This window comes from Drosophila subobscura, chromosome O (genome assembly GCF_008121235.1).
Source record: "Drosophila subobscura isolate 14011-0131.10 chromosome O, UCBerk_Dsub_1.0, whole genome shotgun sequence".
Lineage (NCBI taxonomy): Eukaryota > Metazoa > Arthropoda > Insecta > Diptera > Drosophilidae > Drosophila > Drosophila subobscura.
The window spans coordinates 7,450,534-7,464,390 of record NC_048533.1 but is presented as its reverse complement, the minus strand read 5'-3'; the positions used below and the strand labels follow the sequence as shown (position 1 = coordinate 7,464,390).

The following is a 13,857-nucleotide window of genomic DNA, read 5'->3' as shown; positions in this document are numbered from 1 at the left end:
GGTCTAAATCATGGCCAATGGCCATTTATCCAGAGAGCCACACAGATTATGTTTTGTTGACACTACACATCCTGTTAGGCACTCTATTTTCAAAGCAGTAAATAATTTACAAATTGATATTGTAAACTCTTAAATGATGGCGAGGCTGAGGCTTTATTTGAAATCATAATTCCTAGAAGCAATATTCAACAATATTTGAAGAATTATTACCGAGAATGAAACGCTTTTCTTGGTTTTCATTGGTAAAGATTTAAACTAACAAAACATTTCTTTCATGGAATTGTTAGAGAAATGTCCATTCCCCTTTTAGTATTGTTGAGAAAATCAGAATTCCAGTTAATCTCTCAGCCTGTAAATAAAAATTACATTTTTCCTTGAATCTCGCTTTTTGGATAACTGTGTAGCGAACAGCTGCGTGCTTGTGTGAAATTTTGTAAGTTCGTTAGGCTTATTGCATACGATAATTTTTGTTGACAGAGTACTACTCTCCTGAGGGCACTTCAGCCTTCTGAATTGAATTGATTGAATTTTGTGTAAATTTTGAACAAATAATTGAATTTGCCTTTGTCCACAATAACTTTATGCTCTCTGCATAATTAGTTTAGTTGTTAGACAATGTTTGACATTGTCAATTGACAAAAGGTACTCGGTGTTCAGACCAAGACCAAACTATATTTTAAAATTAACTTTTGGCCACAAATGGGATATCAAGCCAATAGGAAAAACATCAACCGAAAAATACAAATTCGAAAGCCAAAATTATAGCTACTCTTAGAGATAGATTTTAAAAAGGTCTTACGCACAATTTTGATTTGAAATGGAGACTTAAACTGCAACACTTTATGAATGATATTTTATGTTCCTCAACATGCGTCCCCATTAGTTTACCAACACCAGTGGATAATCATTGTACCCTCTTTTAGTGTATAAAAAACTGTGGCAGAGAGATAATAAGCCATAACAGGACATCGAACAGAGTCTAACCGACTATGGGCCCATAAACCGTCAGGCTAGCGTCGCAACTGTCATGTGGAAATCTGTTGAAAAGTGCACAAAAAAGCATTGGGGCTGGGTGGCAAAAGCCCGTTGAAGGACAACTGCAAAATTGTCAAGGGTGCAAAAACACACGCACCCACACACACACAAACAACAGCTGCTAGGGAGCAGAAAAAGTTGGCAGTGAAATGAATAATGTATGTGTGGGTGTGAGGAAAGCCTCCCACTGACTCATGCCTCCGCCATATACACGCTTTTATGCACAAATTACCTGTCACTTGTGCTTACGTAGGTTTGTAGTAGTGTACACATACGAGTATGCCACTTGGGTGAAAGTTACTTTTTTTCCGTTGCAGAGGTGCGAAAGTGGCGAAGTGTAGGACGACGCCAGAGACCGGATAGGACAGACACTTGTGGCAGCTGCTCTGCCATAAATCTGCACTAACGGAGGAGGATAAATTTATGGCCCACATTTGCCTGGGTACTTCATCCCCCGAAAAACCCTCTCCTATAAAAACGAAACACCTCTCTCCGGGGTGTGCAACTGTGCGTGCAAACGCTTAATTAACACGCAATCATCAAAATGCCAGAGCAATGGCACAGCATCTACATATGTAGATATAGATGGAGGGGCACACACACACACTCATGCATATGTTGATATAGAAGGGAGTCACACTCACTCCAGATATAGTCAGCGGCATACACACATATTTTAACTATAGTTAGAGGTAGGTAGCTCCCCATTCTACGGCAGGTCTGTAAAAATCCATATAAATATAAGCCAATTAACTCAGAGGAGAGTGTGCGCAAATGGTGAAGCTTTCGGGCCAATTGATATGAGTAATGAATGGCCATATGCCCTTACAGCCTTCCTGTGGCCTGCTTATGACCCTCTTTTGCATCCCACTCTCTGAATTGTTTGTGGGCGTGTCCAGCAGTTGAAAGATGCCATCAAGTGGTTTGTCGATGCCATAAATAATGCTCAAGTTGTGGCCAGCCCACATATTGCAAGTCTATATATATACCTAATCAAACAGAAGCGACACCTGGACAACCCATATTGAGAGCTCTTAACGTGGTCAAGAGGGTGGCTGGGGGTCTTTTAATGCATTGGCGGAAGAGAGTGGGTATTTGTTATGTCCATAAATAATATAAAAACATTCAACAGCTGTGCTGAGGCTGTCCTTATTTCTTTAAGGGTTTGGTAGTCTGGCATCCTTCAAGAGAGTCAGAAAATAAAAAACTTTTGCGTACAACTTTTTTAAAGGTATCCCTAGAATTAAGGTAGAAAATAAAGGTACCAGCTCTGTGTATATCCAACATTAACTATCGGAGAATAGGCTGTGCTGCCATTTTTAACCATTTACTATGAGAAAACTATTTTCTATTGATCTTTTATTCTGGTCCATCAGAAACACTCCATACTCCATCTATCGATGCCATTGTATACATGCATCAAGTGGGTGTTGCACAGACATTTTCCATTATATTAACATTTCACAGCATATCAAAAACAGTTTCAAAACTTTTTCCAGGACCCTCTACGCGCTTCACCCGCATTGCTATACATTTTAATTTGGAATTTTTCCATTTAGAGAGTTGGGTGGCGGAAAGTTTTCACCCCTGGCAGCGTATGCACCACTTTTCAGCAGGGAACTTTGTGCAGCATGCAATTACATAACTCAATTAAAAAGTTGACAATGTAAACGGGTTGCCCCCGCATTGGCATCGGCTGCGACAAAGCAAAATGTCAATGAACAATTCAATTAAACGTTACGCATACGCAGCGTTGTCAGCAATAGAGAAAAAGAATATATACAGAAAAAAGTATGAAAAGGTTCCCGGAGTAAGACTCAAAGGGATGGGGAAAGTATTTCCGTTAAGGGAATCAATATGAAAGGATATAAATGATGGATCCCAACGGAAAAGTGGTCGTACACAAATCAGGAAACACAAATGAATGTAATTAATTATGTGAGCAATTATTTGGGCAAGGACCTCTTTCGGGCACGTGCCTCAACCACCTGACAGGATTTGTACTGATGACAAATTAATGCCAGCACCCGAAATTGAATGCAAGCAATTTATATAACACCCTGCCTAAGTCGGTCAATGGCCATCAACATTAATTATGCTGACCTTTTCTCCACCAGTTTTTTCCCAATCTTGATTCCACTCTCAGTTCGCTACTCATTGTCATGGTCGTATCTCAGGCTCAGGCTCAGCTGCTGCCTGATCCCCCGTCTGGAGGCATTTCAATTCAACTAAAAGCTATGGAAATCCCTTCGAAATCAAAGACTTTATCTTTTTGTGCTGACGGACAAAAACTTTTCTTCAAAACTGTGACTACGACTGCGAGTATGTGTCTCTGGGATTGTCGACAACTTTTTGTGTGCCTTGTCCTTGCCTTGGCTTGGCATTGGCGTAATGAAAGTCTCCGAGAATGAAAATATGTCCTGCAATTGGAAATAAGCCAACGACAATTTTAATAGCAAAAAATTTTTATAAATGCAATCAGCCAAGTGACAGTGAAAACTTTATGGCTAAATGAGAACTGCGCCCGCACGATATTGCTGCTCCTTTTCAGGATCTGTCTGTGGGTTTGGTTTCAGGCAATTGCCAAAACCCTCTGGCCTCATGGCCGTTCAATGGCATCCTTATATATGCATGGAAATGGTAAAAATTCTACAAAGAAATTGTTGCGCATTTATTTTCATGGCAAACGGAAGAAAAACACGACGAACGTGAAGTCTGTTAATACTAGCAACGATATGGAAATACCCTTTAAGGTAAATGTCGAAGGAATTTTAAGGAATTTCAGTGGAGAAAACTGCAAATGAAAGGCTTAAAATGTCTGCCCCTATGTGATAATTTGATCGTTCACTCACATTAAGATTCTATAACTTTATTGCTCCCAAAAACCAAAAAGTTTACCATAAAGTTATATATTAGCGATGCTCTTTAAGAAAATCAAAGTACCCATTGACCATTGCACACAAAATGTAGATTTCAAAACTAAAAAAACGTAAATGTGAAAGATTCTTTATGCAGACATTAAAACATTTGTTCCGCTGCACATTTGGCTTTGACTTTGACTTGATAAACATGGCACCGGAAGCAATTACTCGCATGTTTTTGGGGGGCAGACGACGACTACGACGGCCAAGTTCCAGCTCTAGACCATCTACTTCTCCATCTCCCATGCCCATCAATGTCAAGGACACTATATGACTCTTGACGGCTGCCATTCGCACTTATATCGAACTGTTCTATGAGTCCTTTATGGCTATGGCCTATCAGAAGAACAGAGAAAAAAAGATAAGCTGCAAATGCGTTACAAAGGAAAAAAGTTTGACCTGACCTTGCTGTTCCCGTTGATCCCTCCGTCTGGCTCTCTAGCTGATTCGTAGCTGATTCGGATTCTTCGGGCACATGACAAATTATAATCGTGTGCCAATTTGACAAGCCTATCAATTGAATTCCGTTTGGGATTCGGATGCTGCGTCCAAAAGTATATCTGAATTATTATGAGATGGGAAAAGAGTCCTGATTGACCCTAAAGATAAAATTACGTCGGGAGCAAAGAACCCTACAAATTATGTTTATTGTTATGTTTAGTGTGCAATTTACGCTCTCCCCCGAAACAGAAGATAATGTTATGAAGAGAAATATGTTGATTGTTAGCTAATTGGATGGTAAGACAAATGAGAATAGGTACCGTTATATAGAAACGAAAAAACTCAGCGAATGTAGTCCCAGAATATTTATCATGCTCCTCAATAACTTTCTTCCTTATGACAAAAGCTTCGTAAAAATATATTTAAAAAAAACAATACAAAATAAGATACTTACAAAGCTTTTAAATAAAGATTTTTAACGAAGGTTATTTTTTATCACAAGAAGAGTCAATTTATTTCTTTAAGCAATTTTATTGCTGCTTTGGACCATTGAACATTAAAAGACTTGAACCATTTTCTGACCAAACTTGAGGGTAATTTTCTCTTGCAAAAACCACTCTCTTACCTCTCGGTACTCTCTTAAATACTTGTGTAACATAAAGAAGGGAAATTTGTTTTCTTAGTTCATTGGCAGATGACTTTTCCCTCCACAACTCGCATTTTATATTTATGAATGGAACCGCATTTACGGCTTGTCTGAATGCCTCAACATTCCCGATTAAATGGAGATTGTTTTATTATTAATGTCATGCGGCACTTTATTAAAGTGAAAACTATTAGGACAAGCTTTTAGTTAATTGTTATTCCAAAATAAACTATTAGGTCAGCCATTATCCATCGCTTAAATTTACATTTTAATGATATAGACTGTGGTTGACTGGGTCTTAAAGACAATGCTAATATAATTTTCCACTGAGTCCCCAGTTCATTTCGTGTGTTCATTTCTCTTTTTGGAGCTTGTTCTTACCTTAAAAAGTTTCAGTTGAAAACACAAACAAAATAAAGCTGAGTTAACAAAGGAATTTTCTTGGAAATTGTACGCTCATTTGGCTTCTTGAATTGCCAAGACAATGTCGCTAAGTTGCTGCCTTAAATGATTTTGATGCCTCATTTTTATGGCTTCTACAGTTGCAGCTGTTCGGAGGTAGTAAATTATGACGGCGTGCAGGAATTTCCCCAACCGCTGCAAATTTTTTGTCGAAACAAGTGGAAAACCCCCTTTGTTATCGTTCCTGGGCAACATGGCGTATGCGCAATTACGTACAGGACATTTAGGCGCTGACATTAAACACTGACCGCTGTCTAGTCCTTCGGTCCTCATGGTATTTGTCAACTGCATGGACCAGGCCTATTTCAACACACTCATTGTTAAGCCCACTTTGGGGGAGGCCCATAAAAATTCCACAATGTTGATTTTAATATATCCTTAATGGATGGTCATAAAAAAGAGTTGATGTCCAAGGGGAATAGTATGGGCAAGAACTCTAGACTTTGGGATGCTCTATAAATTGTAGAATAATGGAGAGGGAAAGTGGAAGACTCAATGCCACGACTTCGTAAATATCCTTAGTCTATCTCACAAACATTTAACCTTCAGCGTAATATTCCATCATCTTTATTACCTTCTCCATCACCATTCCGCTATATCTCTCTTTCGTGACCATTAAGTGTTCTACTCGAAATTTATTGAATCCAAATGGGCGCGTTAATTGAATGAGTTGGCTTTTCGAGGGACTGACTCATGCCATGGCTTTCGCATTTATCAGGTGAACGCAACTTTGGCTTTTGAAATTACGCAAAGATTCATTATTTATCCCCTTGAAATATTCATAAATCCATTGAAGATGGATACCCCCGATGGATGGGTGATAGTAATTTCAAAAGTATGCCAATAATAAATCCAGTGCAAATAAATTGGTCAAGGTGAGGCGAACGGCAGCAGGTGAGTGAAAGGCACAGCCACCAATATTAAAGCTCACTCAGATAAGAAGATGCTTGAAAGCTAACAAGAGGAAACACTGAAACTTATCTTATATATATTAACAAAGTTGACTTGTTCAGTTTTGAACAAATATGTATGTATATTTTCCTGAAAAGGGGGGGACCAGCAGGAAGCTGGAAATGAGTTATGTGCCTGGCATGCAAAGGCACAGCCTGACCAAAACTTTTCCCCGAATCGAAGCTGAGGTCGGATTCGGTGTCGGAGTGGGGGCCTTCCGGGAAGTGTAAACATGTTCGCAGGTGTTGAAAACTAAGCCAAGTTTGTGGGCTAAGTTTTCGGTGGCAGGCAAATGGCTGGCCAATTTAATTAGTTTTTTTCAGCGCCATAAACAGTTTCCAATTTATTTTGCCGAATCTTTGCCAAAATCGGACCGAAACCCAAGGCATGGTCGGAAAATGAATCAGGGGTAAAATGTAATCTAGCAGATGGATACTGGCCCTGCTCTCATCCTCTCTCGGTGTGGCTTATGGTCAGGCGCAGCTGGAAAATTAAAGCGATTTTCATGCGTTTTTACCTTCGTCGGTCGGGCTGCAAAAGTTTGCGGCTTGCGGTTTCCATTCGGGTCATTTTCCGATTTTGGGTTAACTCTTTTTATTTTTGGCTGCTGTGTTTTGTTTCCTGTTTATAGAAATTTAATTTCTCTGTTTTATTGCTCGGCAAAGCCCAAAAGCAAACAATGTGGATGGGTAACACTGGCACACGCTGCCCCGCTGAGGAACTTGTCATATTGTTATTGGGCTCATCCAAAATATTTTCTTTGACCTGTGTAAACTTTCGGGGGCATTGCTGAGGTCATTGTGGGAAGGGGCACACCCCTGCCAAAAGGTCAGTTAGCTGCTAAAAGGCTTCGTGCCAAAAAGTTGGGCAATAAAATTATGTTAGGGGGAGGCGGAAATTGTGGTATCAGGGGGCATTCTTAGGTAGAGAATGGTGAAGGCAGGAAAAACCTTTCCCTTTCAGGCTAGACAGGGTTTCCATTGGCTTAGGCATTGGTTTTTGTTTAATGATTAAGGCTATGGCGTGTTTTGTGCAAGGGAATGTGCTTGGTTTTTGTTGATTCTTGGATATGATTGGGAAGGTTCCTACTTGGTTATATTGGTTTTTGATAGTTCAGTTTAATATGTAAGTCTACTTTGGTTGAAGTCTTATGCTAAACGGCTAAAGTTTGGTTATTTTAAATTTGACTTTAGGTTTAAAACATAAGAAGAAAGCTTATCTTAAGTAGTCAATCCAAAGCTTTATCCTGAGCTTCCCGCAACTGCCATAAAAGTTGCATGCTATAAATTTATCCAACTTAAAGCTATTTTGGAAAGCTTTTAACATTTTCTTGCACGTTTTTATTGGTTCTTGTCTATTTATTTGTTCCAACTTTAAAGCTCTGTTGAAAGTTGTTTTGTACTTAAGTATATAAGGTTATAAGGATATAAGGTATATATCAGAAACAACTAAATACGGATTTTATTCTGACATTTCATATTTAAGACACAGACGCAGACTTAATTATTTTCAGAGAAAGCTTTTTCTCATTTATTCATTCTTTTTAATTATTTATTTTTTCATGTTCCGGCCCTTTGAGGGAACATTTTAAAATTTCTTGTATCCTTTTCTCATACCCTGTAAAATACTCGCATTTACATTTTCTGGTTGTAAATATTGTGCTCATCCAAGCAGCAGTAAGTATCCCCAGCTCCAGTCAAAAGTAAACAAGATAATTGGATAAAATACACACGACATGAAATCGTATTGCCCTGCCTCCTATTTATCACACTCCATGCCCATTCTCCCATGCAAACACTGGAGTGTATGCTAAGCTGCTCAAGTAATTAAAATGCTTTCATTATTAATGACTAAACGTCCCAAATACTCGTAAGAGGCATATTTTTAGTCAACGATTTTGACTAGCTTAAAAAAAGTAAATGGCACAGTCACAAAAGCCACGATGTTGAGCAGGGACACGAATAAGTACAAGTATACACATACACATGTACATATGTATGTACATGCATACGCACATAATTAAATTCCTATTAAATGCAAAGAATCGACGATGACAACCGACACAAAATAAGTGGAATATAATGGCATTCATGGGGCGAACAAAGCCCCGGAAAACCACCGACAATGCGAATCAAATTATCAACATAATGGCTGCCTGCCAGCTCAAGGAAGAAAGCCAAACGAGAAGGAAGGAACATGACGATACCTAAATACATACATACATATATATAAGTATGGCTGTTCATTCATAAATTGGCTTGTACCGGAGCGAATACTGGGTGGCATGTGTGCTTAGAAAGCTTTCAGAGGGCTAATTGTTGGGGTGTCAGCCACTTATACGCCATAGAGCGGAGTTTTTAGTAGGTTTTATCGCCTTGATTTCTCAGAATTTAAAGAATTTTGTAAACAAGATTTCAACAAAGTGATTAATCACTTTGTCAAGTCTGTCTTTCATTCTTTTGTCTATTGTAAGCCGTATTGGCCAGCCACAAAAGCCATCGGCGAGAGAATACTGGGCCTGAGCTGTCTTAAGAAATTGATTTATATAAATATATTTAGGGACCAAAAACTCCATTGAGCGTGACCTTGGCTATGTCAACAGCAGTCAAAATCGTAAATGCAATCAATTACTTAATAATCCCCTAAGAAAACTTTGCATAAACACAATTTCAGAGCCAAAGTCTAACAACAACAAGAACACTAAGGGTAGGCCGCCCGGCAATAACAAAAGTCAGCTGTTCTGCAACTCTACCGCTCTCTGAAAGCTCTATGAAAGGAAGAGCAAAAGCTTTCGTTACGGCCGAGCAAGTGGGGAAGCGGGTCACCGCTGCGTATGCGTTACGTTTCACTTTCGTTGCAGACACAGACGAAGTAATGTTGGCTCTGTCTCCGGCTTCGAAGGCTGCTGCGACCCAATCAGACTCGGTTCGTTTTCAGTTTTAGTTCCCGTGCAAGTCCCGAAGCGTTTGGTTGTGTCTCCGGAAAACACATCACATCCTCTGCTCTCGCATCCAGCGAAATTCGCGCGCGTAATTCGGACTTTTGTGCTGCCCGGAAAGTAGGCAACGCGGATTGTGCTGCCCCGGAAAACGGGGCAAATGTGACAGTGTGCTCACCCAAAACGCGAATGGTGCAAGAAGTCTTCACCACAAACTGCTGCTACTGCTGCCCCATGTGTGTGTCGTGTCCTTAAAGCTTTAACATTGCTCGAAACGTAGGATTTTTATGAATGAACCGCTTGGGCGGCAGGCGTTACAGCAGGCATCGGCTCTTGGTAATTGTGTGTACTGATGTGAGTGTGCGCTTGTGTATGGAGGGATACGCTTGGAAAGTCATGGCGTGCCAGGCATATCAATAGCATCAGTCGGACGGGATGTGTGTTAATGAGCCTGGGCTGATGCTGCTACTGGTTCTGCGGCGGCTGTTGCTGTCTTGGTCTTGGTCCAACAATGCTGGCCACTATTTGAGGGCAAACTCACTTGATGAGCGTTTTAACCGAGGGTATCATGAATGGTGTATACAAATTGAAAGTTCAAATTGCCATCCCATATAACAGGCTGTGTGTTATATTTTTCTAACAGGATGCCTATTAGAAAATCGGAACTTTGTGGATAAACAGGTCAGTTGTTGGAAGTTGTTGGAAGGGTTCATGGAAGATGAGAACTTAAATAAATTTCTAAGGTAGCAAAAGGCGGCCGTCGTATCCGCTAAATACTTTCAAGTCCAAAGTCCGACGCCTAAGTTCATGTGCGATTTATGCTAAAAGAAATAGCAGTGATCTATGTTAGATACTTGAATGTATTATTCAACTGAAATGGGCCTATATTCTTCACGGCGTGCTACCTTTTCTAATATGGATATCACAATCACGTGAATCGGAGCATTCCCTTGCTTTCGGACTCTTGTACTAGAGTACCATCCAGGAAGTACTGGGGTTATTGAAAGTTGATCCCTCCTTATATACCACACGAATCGTAAAGGATTTGAAAATTTTTTCTGATGGAACTCACGTGCCAGGCATTTTTGAAGCAGCTTAAAAGTAAGCCACAAGATTAGAGGACCTTTCCTTTGCCTTTAGTCTAAAAGTAGAACATTTATTTGTAAAACGTCTTCTCTGCCAGCGAGTGTCGGTGCTCCGGCTGTTGGCCCGGCTAATACGTGATCAGATCACACAACAAACCGCAACACCAGGAAGAACATACCTATCCCTGTCCCCCTGCAAATTGCCGTCGCCATGGCTGCTATTAAAGATGACACACGCCAGCCGGCTGACGCCTGCTTACATTACGACGTACTCGTAAGGCATTCCTATTCCGATTCCGGCATCGCCATAGCCCTGGCAGTGGCCGCCACCCACATCACTCATACGCACCGTGTGCCGACGCTCTTTCACTGAGCTTAATTGCCGAATATTTGTGGGACGTTTCGCCAATTCTTCCACGAAAATCTCCGCCCCATAAACCTAAAAACCGTTTAAATTTTTCAGTAAAATTTGTGATAAGGCGCTGAGGCTGAAGGATATATGAGACTACAAGACAGAGCGTGTCCTGTCTACAATTACCAAAAGGCTTTTGCTGGAAATACCATTTGATACACGACGAAAGTCAAACGGTCGAAGCGTTTTAATTGCCTCCGGCAAAAAGGACTTCCTGCTGCTGTCCGAAAGTGCGTGCAATTCCAAGTCCGCCTTCCTATTCCTCGAAGTGTGCGTGCGTGTTTGTGTGTGTTGAAGTGAAGTGTGCGCGTGTCGCAGACAGGCAAAGGACGCCAAACAAGCTAAATCTCCTAGGCCAGACAAGCCTTTTTGACCCGTCGACAGCCTTCAAAGCGGCTTAACCCATCAGCAAGCAGTGTGGTGTCTGGAGAGAAGCACTCGCATACATCAGTACAGGGACAGTGTTTGTGGGTGAGTATGCTTTTTGTAATTGTTACGCATACGCCATGTCGCACAGCAGGGATTTGATGGTGGGAGAGAGAGAGAGAGAATAAGTCAAGTCAGTTAAGCACTTAGCTGGGGAGAACCCGAGACCGAGACCTCCTTCCTTCTTGAGTTATTTCTGGCATTTAAATAGTAACAACATAACTCTGCTTGCTCTTCCACTTTGAGCTCATAAATTGCAGAGGATTCTGACACTTCGTTCCCTTTCATCTTCTGCTTGTTAGCCAAATCAACCTGCTTGTTATAACAATGACCATAGCCCCTCCAAACAGCAGCAACAGAAGCAGCATCCATCCACTTGAGAAAAAGAATGAAATAAAATAAATAAAGCTTAGAGAAGGAACAAAAGCCAGGGACAGCCTTGCGACACGCGCAAATTGAAGCGACAAAGTCACACAAAAGTCAGACAGACAAATTTTTCAACAAATAACAAATGACAGCCCCTTGGGTGCGGGGTTAGTCGATAAACTTCCAAGAATATAAGAAAACAAACAAAGGCAGTCTGAGTGGAACTGTAATCATTCGCATGAAAAGGTTAATAGAATACTTTTAGGTGGATGAAATTTGGAACGATTTGCATGCCACTTGGCAGTTAATATTCGATGACTATATGTGGGTATGTCAATCTTTCATAGAGTCTGAGTTGGGTCAGAGTCATTTGTGAATACTGTGCTGGTTTAGAGTGCTTTAAGGTGCCTATTCGGCATAAATCATTTGGGAATTTCACCGTTTTATTTGATATTCTCTTTTACTTTGTGCTCAAACTATATTTAGTGTGAACTTAAAATTGATTAGCCAAATTTTATGTCAATTTTTGCCAATAATTTAGAATATAAATGTTTTGAAGAAAAATTCGACAACCTTTAGCCAACCTTCAGCAGACATTTCTTTCAAAAAGAAACCATTTTACGAAAGCCCTACATCAATTACCCTTAAGGATTATCCATTAACCCACTTTCACTTCCTGCAACCGCCAAAGCTTTCGCCATCTCAAGGCCATCTCTTTAAATTAACCAACTAAATGTCTTCTCCAAATTCATCCTAATTTTTTTTTCATTATGAGACTATGGTTTCACTACAAAGTAGACAAAGTATGGCAACTTCTTAGCTAGACTTAAGCTTTTCCTCGTGCCCTGCCGCGTGCTGTCGCAAACTTGTCACATACAGCACATAAATCTACACACCGACACACACACTCTCTGAAACTCTAGCACAAATACCGAAGTTCCTAGTGAATATACATATAGGGCCTATACCCATGCTGCGATGTGAAAACAAAAAGTTCCTGGCAAGGACACTCTCTTGTTTTTTGTTTCTATTGTTGCTGCTGTAATTTTCGGTACTCAAGTTGGAGCGCTTTACGAGAGGCTGTCAAAAGGCCAAGTGAAACATTTGTTTTCCACTGCCTTTACAACTTCCGTCTTGTGGCTTTAACTTCCCTCACACTCTAAAACAATTTTGCATGGCATACCTCCGTTTGTTTGTGTAACAGTGGGCCATACTTTAACCGCTTTTCCAAAGAATCCAGAGTTGGAGACATAAGACAGTTACTATACTACGCTTCACTGGTCCCGGGACTCCATCAGGGTTGTCTTGAGAAAAGATTCCACTCGTATTTCCAACGTACGTAACGTCATGTTTGTGTAATCATTAGCGACGAGGCTTCTGCTCATCCATCCACACATTAGGACTTATACAACAGAAATGCACAAATCAATGCCACATTGTGTTCCCCGCATCATTGTTTGCCATTGTTCTCGGTGCCAGAACAGAGGCTTTGACAAAATGTTAATCAAATCTCTTGTTCCGGGATAGAACAGAAAAAGACAAAGCCCCATGGCACAAAGCCCTTGGGCCTGTAAGTGCTATGGAAAACTGGGAACATGAGTGTGATGGCATTGTTGTTTTGCGTTCCAATCTGTTGGTGTGTTAAGTAGATTTATGCCACTCCATTATGCCATTCGGCAGGCGAAGGAGAGTCCAATTAAAAGGTGTCCCCTTCAGCGCTACGTCAGCAGGCCTGAGACAGAACCTCCCCCTTTAAAATGGCATCCACTTAGGCAAGCAATAACCAGGCCGAAAGCAGAGAAAACATTTTATTTGTTTAATGCCAAGCTTTTGTGGAAAATTAAAAGCGAAAAATGCAGAGAGAGAAATGAGTATTTGTGATGCTCTTTCTTTATATACTCGTATATCTAGGGTAAATGTGATGCTCTTTCTTTAGATACTCTTATTTTTCAGCTAAATAAGAGGAGAATTTGCCAAAGAATTGCTTTCATAATATTCTACCAAATCATTCAAATTTAATCCTTTTCCCGTCGAACTGCTCTTTCCTAAACAAAAGATTAAAAACCATCCTCTTCACAACTTCTTTGTAACCTTTACCCGCAAATCTTTTTAGCATTGCAGTTTATGCTTCAAGCCCCAGACTAAAGACCCATCCAAAGTAAAAGCAAATCCGA

At 40.4% G+C, this 13,857-nt stretch overlaps 1 protein-coding gene across 3 annotated transcripts in view; it reads left to right on the top strand.

The window, feature by feature from the left end:
* The first annotated feature begins 9,343 nt into the window (after nucleotides 1–9,343).
* The window catches only part of LOC117896477, a 57,711-nt gene continuing 53,197 nt past the window's right edge, over nucleotides 9,344–13,857 (top strand). For all 3 annotated transcript variants that reach the window (XM_034804816.1, XM_034804817.1, XM_034804815.1), the window contains exons 1-2: nucleotides 9,344–9,748; nucleotides 10,943–11,362. The gene's annotated coding sequence lies outside the window, so the exon portion shown is untranslated. The remainder of the gene's footprint in view (nucleotides 9,749–10,942; nucleotides 11,363–13,857) is intronic.